This window comes from Arachis ipaensis, chromosome B02, assembly GCF_000816755.2.
Source record: "Arachis ipaensis cultivar K30076 chromosome B02, Araip1.1, whole genome shotgun sequence".
NCBI classification, from domain to species: Eukaryota; Viridiplantae; Streptophyta; class Magnoliopsida; order Fabales; family Fabaceae; genus Arachis; species Arachis ipaensis.
Window position 1 is genome coordinate 65,624,417 of NC_029786.2, and position 7,035 is coordinate 65,631,451.

The following is a 7,035-nucleotide window of genomic DNA, read 5'->3' on the forward strand; positions in this document are numbered from 1 at the left end:
AGATTCCTGGAGTTTGTAAATGCCAGATACTTCAGCTCACAGTACCGGTTTGCAAATTTTATTGAATCATTGGCAGGGAGCAGCTGGTCAGCTTTTTCCTGCTGTGTAAAGTTCTTCTCCCGCCATGAGGAATCATGCATGAGGGCAATGATGGACTGGAAGGAATCTCCTCTCTTGCGCTTGCCAGTAGCCTTGCCTTTTCCTTTCCTTTGTGAGGCGGACATCCTGAAAAATAGAAAACTAGGATATGGATAAAAATAGGGAAGCAAATAGGCAATTAAACAAAGAAAACTCAAAGCGGCAAAGGAGAATTAGAATGAGGTAAATGAGTCAAGTAAATGTGTATGAAGGATTGTTTAGTAGTTTAAAATTTGGAAAGGAAGAATTTACAATGCAAAATGTATCAGAATTCAAGTTAAATAGAAAAATTGTCATTATGCCATGGTTAGAAAGTTAGAGAAAAGTGAAAAAAAATCAGAAAAGAGATTTTAAAAAAGGTTAGTATGGTTAGAAGTTGAAAGAGGAGTTAGTAAATTAAAATTAGTAAAGCAGTAAAATGTGGGTTAAGGTAAGTGGCATAAAGAAAATATTTTATGTAACAAGGATTCACAGGTAGGAACTATAGTGACTCATAACCAAACAAGGAAAACAGGGTGATGTTGATTCAAACAGATATAAAGAAAGCAAGAATTGGAATCAGAATATCACAGATGCAGTTTATAAACCAGGAAATCAAAGAGGATAAGAAAGTCTGCCATAGCATTCATGAAATGGTTTGGGTAAAGCAAAGGACAACAGAGTTCAGATTGCCAAACCAAAACATGAATGAAAATAATTCAAAAAAAATTGGGCAGCATTCTGGCTAAAGTTGGATTGTCCCAGAAAATAAACAGCAAACAAGGCAGTTCATATGAATTAAAAAAAACTTGCTACAGTTATCTATAATTAATAGAAACAGGAAAATTCAGAGTAACAAGCAGCAAATGCAGGAAATCACAGCATATGAACAAGGTCACAGGAACAGCAGAATTGCAGTTTTGATAAAACAGAAGCATGAACAGTGCAAGTAAACAGACCTAGATCCACTAACCAAGGGGGAAAAAGGGAGGGAGAAGAGGAATTGGGGGGGCTGCGCGAATGTAGGGTTTCGCGTGACAGGGGGTGTTATATTTTTGAATCCACGCGGCCGCGTGGGGCACATGGTCGCGTGGTTGGGGTGAAAATGGGAGTGACCCGATCGCGTGGGGCATGCGATCGCATGAGAGGGGTGAAAGATGGGATGACGCAATCGCGTGGATCGCGCGATCGCGTCGCTGGAAATTGTGCTAAACGCACGACTCCAGCACCGTTTCAGCGCAACTATTTGTCTCCTTCGAGGGTGTTGTGGACTCCATGCGACACGATCGCGTCACTCACGCGGTCGCGTGGGATTGGTTTTGTGCATGTGACGCGATCGCATGGGGCATGCGATCGCGTGGGCCAATTTGTACAAAACGCACAAGGGCCGCATGATTCCAGCCTAACTTTCTGGACGTTGGATAATTACGCCGATCTCCAGGTCACGCGATCGCGTGAATGACGCGGTCGCGTGGGAAGTGTAGTTCGCCATGTGACGCGATCGCATGGGGCATGCGGTCGCGTTGTGCATCCCTTTTTTTTTTAACTGAATGCAGGATGCAATGCTTAATGTGAATGCTATGCATGATTCCAGGTTTAATATAATAAAAATAAAATTCAAAAACAAACAAAATGAAATAAAATTAAAATTGCAAAAGGAACGATCATACCATGGTGGGTTGTCTCCCACCTAGCACTTTTAGTTAAAGTCCTTAAGTTGGACATTGGAAGGGCTTCCTGTTATGGTGGCTTGTGTTTAAATTCATCCAGAAATCTCCACCAGTTCTTGGAATGCCAATAGCCTCCGGGGTCCCAAACTAGGCATGTAAAGCTTCTGAGCAGCTTCAAACAGATTTTCAGGCTCCCGGGGTGACGAATGTCAGAATAGATTCCAGGATCCCAAGCTTTGCTATTAAATCCACCTCCATCTTGATCTATATGTTTCCATCCGGGCGGTTTAAAAAGTAGAATCTCACCATGGTGACCAAACGTTCTCTATGATCCATGCAATTGAGCATGATACCAATCCATGTACTTCGAGGTGGAGCGTGGAACCTTATTGAACCTTGTGCACCAGCTCTGAGTACGAGTCATTTCCCTCTTACTCTTAAAGCCGCAAAGAGCTCTAAGCTGGCCATCTGTTTCAAGCAAACCATATTCAAGTGAATAAGTAAAGTTAAAGGTTAAGGATTGTACCCACTTGAAGCTTGTATTAGGTGGCAATGGCCTTGGGGTAGGTGTTTCTGGTGGTTCTGTAAGTTCTTCTCCCTTGGGTTCTTTTGTGAATTTCTCCACTTCCTTGCAAGAGTCTTCAAATGTAGTATCACCCTGGTCAAAGTCTTCTATGTCTTCCTCATCACTCGAGTCATAGATTGGAGGTTGAGAGAAATCTACCTCTGCATCATCTTTGTATTCATCTGGGAAGATTCTTCGATCTCAGAGAATTCACTTGCGGATGCAAGTTCATTACTAAGAGAGCTAGACTTGTGACTATCATCATCAAGGGAATTTGTGTCCTGGGTTATTCCGTCTGATTCTTCATAAATAACTTGCCTTGGAGATTGTACAATATCCTCCTTAGCATCAACTGTAGCGTCCTTGACGGAGTTCTTCTCAGTTCTGGATTCCCATGGAGGTTCAGCATCTCCTAGATCTTCAACCAACTCTTCTTCTTGAACAATGACAGCTTCTTCTACTTGTTCTAGTACGAATTCATTCTCTGTCTTATCCACTGGAGTTTCTGGTATCTCCTTTATGTTACGCTCTTCGTTAGACTGTTCACATGGGGTTGTGACTGATCCTTGTATATTTGAGCGCCTAGAAACCCATTGAATTACTACTTGCTCCAGTTGTCGAATGGTTGTTTGAAATTTATTTACTATTTCCTTTAGGCGAACCTCTGCTTCTCGGGTTGCCGGACTTGGGCATGATACATAGGAAAGTGGTGGTGATTGGGAGTGATTGGATTGGTACTGGGGTAAGGAAGGATCATATGGTGGCGAATGGTGAAGAGAAGCTCGTGAGTGTAGTGGTTCGAGGTTATGTTGAAAGGATGGTTTATATGCACGGGGTGGGGCTTGTTGGTAGTTACAAGGTTGTCCACCATATCTTTCAGCTGGGTATGCACGGTAGAATGGTCTTTGTCCAGGATATCTCGGAGGGTGTAATTCATGGTAGCAATTAAAGATGAAAAGGAAAAACAAAAATAAATAAACAAGCAAAAGAAAAATATTTACAATAACCAATAATAAGGCACACGTTAGCAGTTCCCCGGCAACGGCGCCATTTTGATGAGAGAACTTTTGCGTGGGCTAGAAATTTGCGGATAAATCCTCGTTGCAAGTATAGTTTCTAAACCTTCAAAAGTCCTTTCATACAAACGTTTTGGTTGTCACAAGTAACAAACCCCTTAAAAATTGTTAACCGAGTATTCAAACCTTGGGTTGTCTTCTCAAGGAACTGCAGGGAAGTATGTTCTTATTATTGGCTATAAAGATTGTAATCGGGGTTTAGAAGGTGAGAAGCTAGTGATTTGAATGACAAGTAAAGTAAATAGCAATTAAAATAAATAAATACTGTAAGGTAACTTTTGGCAAGGTAAGAGAAATTGGAAGTCCAACTTAATTATCTCCCTCAACAACAATGAAAGTTGAATCTAAATTCCACTTAGTTAACCTTCACTAAAGTAAAGGAAAGTCAAGGGACTAATTAGTTTGACCTTCAAATCCTATTTATTTCCTAAGAAAAAGTTGGGATTATTAAAGTTCAGTTCAATTAGCAAGATAACGATTATCAATTATGCTGAGTTTAATAATGTTGAGTTACTGATTTCTTAACCAAGACCAAAAGGGAGAAAGTAAAATTGTTGGAATAAAATATCCTTAGATGGAAAGCATTGGTAACACGAATTAAGGAGAAAGCAATCAACAACTGAAATACCTCAAATAATCATTAATTCAAATTATAGCATGGAAAGGGTTCATAAGTCAAGTTGGCAACATTTATAGATACGAATAAAAGCATTAAAGTAAAAGTAGCATAGAAACATAAATTCAAGTAAATACTAAACCTGAATCGAGAGTCACTCCTAAAAACTAAGAGAAGTCCTAAATCCTAATCCTAATCCTAGGAGAGAGAGGAGAGAACCTCTCTCAAACTAAATCTAAATCATGGAAAGTGAAAATTGGCGAGCTCCCTTATGAATGGGTGCATTCCCCCACTTTATAGCCTCTAGTCTGTGTGTTCTGTACTTGGATCTGGGCCAAAAGGGCTTCAGAAATCGCTGGGGGCGTATTCTGTAAATTCTGATACGTGGCCTCTATCACGCGTTCGCGTGGGTCACGCGGTCGCGTCATTCGGAGCTTTTCTTGCCACGCGATCGCGTCAGTCATGCGACCGCGTCAGCCATGCGGCCGCGTCGCTGCTGATAACCGCTTGGCACGCGATCGCTTCGTCCATGTGATCGCGTGGATGCTAGTTTCTTCAGAAGCTCCGCTTGGTGCTTTCCTTCCATTTTTGTATGTTTCCTTTCCATCCTTTATGTCATTCCTACCTTAGAAGATCTGAAACTACTCAACACACTAATCACGACATCGAATGGAGATAAAGGTAATTAAAATAATTAATATTAAAGCATAGGAAACATGTTTTTCACATACATCACATAATAAGGAAGGGAAAGTAAAACCATGCAATTAATATGAATAAGTAGGTGAAGGATTGAATAAATCACTCAAATTAAGGACAAAATATATCATAAAATATGGGTTTATCACGCGGCTTGTGCTTAAACTGATTGACACGGTCGCGTGACCCGTTTTATGCTACTAGCGCGAGGGCAGCCTCGCTCTCGCACAACTCTCTGTTCAAAAATCATTAATTGCCAAATATTGGGTGATGCGATCGCATATGGCATGCGATCGCGCGAGTGGCTACTTAGTAGGATGTGATGCAGCCGCGTGGGCACGCGGTCGCGTGAGATGGATTGCGCGTCCAGCGCCAGTCTAGCACCACTCTAGCACAACTTTCGGCTGTGCATCATTTTTACGTCGAAATCCTGGTCACGCGGCCGCGTGGGACACGCGGTCGCGTGGGGCACGCGGTCGCGTGGGAGGCCATTATTCCCATATGACGCGGTCGCGTCAGCGATGCGGTCGCGTGGGACGATTTGTGCCATTGGCACGCCTCCAGCCACGCTCTCGCGTGACTCTCTTTTCATTTTTTTATTCTCTCCCACACCGGCGACGCGGACGCATCAATGAGGCGGTCACGTCGCATGAAATTTTTTTTTTGCAGTATGCAGAATGCAATGATTAATATGAATGTGATGCAAAATTCCAAGTTTAATAGAATAAAATAAAACTCAAAAACAAACAAAACTAAATAAAATTAAAAGTGCAAAAAGAAAGATCATACCATGGTGGGTTGTCTCCCACCTAGCACTTTTATTTAAAGTCCTTAAGTTGGACATTGGAAGAGCTTCCTGTTATGACGGCTTATGCTTAAATTCATCTAAAAATCTCCACCAATGCTTGGAATGCCAATAGCCTCCGGGGTCCCAAACTAGGCATGTAAAGCTCCTGAGCAGCTTAAAACAAATTTTTAGGCTCCCGGAATGACGAATGTTGGAATAGATTCCAGGATCCCAAACTTTGCTTTTAAATCCGCCTCCGTCTTGATCTATATTTTTCCATCCGGGCAGTTTAGAAAGTAGATTCTCACCATGGTGACCAAACATTTTCCGAGATCCATTCAATTGAACGTGATACCAATCCGTGCACTTCAAGTTGAAGCGTGGAACCTTATTGAACCTTGTGCACCAGCTCTGAGCACGAGCCATTTCCCTCTTACTCTTAAAGCCGCAAAGAGCTCTAAGCTGGACATCTGTTTCAAGCAAACCGTATTCAAGTGAAAAAGTAAAGTTAAAAGTTAAGGATTGTACCCACTTGAAGCTTGTATTGGGTGGTAATGGCCTTGGGGAAGGTGCTTCCGGTGGTTCTGTAAGTTCTACTCCCTTGTGCTCTTCTGTGAATTCCTCCACTTCTTTGCAAGATTCTTCAAATGCATCTATGTCCTGGGCAAAGTCTTCTGTGCCTTCCTCATCACTCGAGTCATAGATTGGAGGTTAAGAGAAATCTACCTCTGCATCATCTTCGTATTCATTTGGGAAAGATTCTTCGATCTCAGATAATTCACTTGCGATGCAAGTTCATTACTAAGAGAGCTTTACTTGTGACTATCATCATCAAGGGAATTTGTGTCCTGGTTTATTCCGTCTAGTTCTTCATAAATGACTTGCCTTGGGGATTGTGCAGTGTCGTCCTCAGCATCAACTGTAACGTCCTTGACGGAGTTCTCCTCAGCTCTGAATTCCCATGGAGGTTCAGCGTCTCCTAGATCTTCAATCAACTCTTCTTCTTGCGTAATGACAGCTTCTTCTACTTGTTCTAGTACGAATTCATTCTCTGTCTTGTCCACTGGAGTTTCTAGTATTTCCTTCATGCTACGCTCTTCGTTAGATTGTCCACATGGGGCTGTGGTTGGTCCTTGAATGTTTGAACGTCTAGAAGCTAATTGAATTACTGCTTGCTCCAGTTGTCGAATGGTTGTTTGAAGTTTATTTACTGTTTCCTTGAGGCGAACCTCTGATTCTCGGGGTGATGGATTTGGACATGATACATAGGAAAGTGGTGGTGCTTGGGAGTGATTGGATTGGTACTGGGGTAAATAAGGATCATGTGGTGGCGAATGGTGAAGAGAAGCTTGTGAGTGTGGTGGTTCGAGGTTATGTTGAGAGGATGGTCTATAGGCACGGGGTGGGGCTTGTTGGTAGTTACAAGGTTGTCCACCATATCTATCAGCTGGGTATGCATTGTAGAATGATCGTTGTCCATGATATCTTGGAGGGTGTTGTTGCCT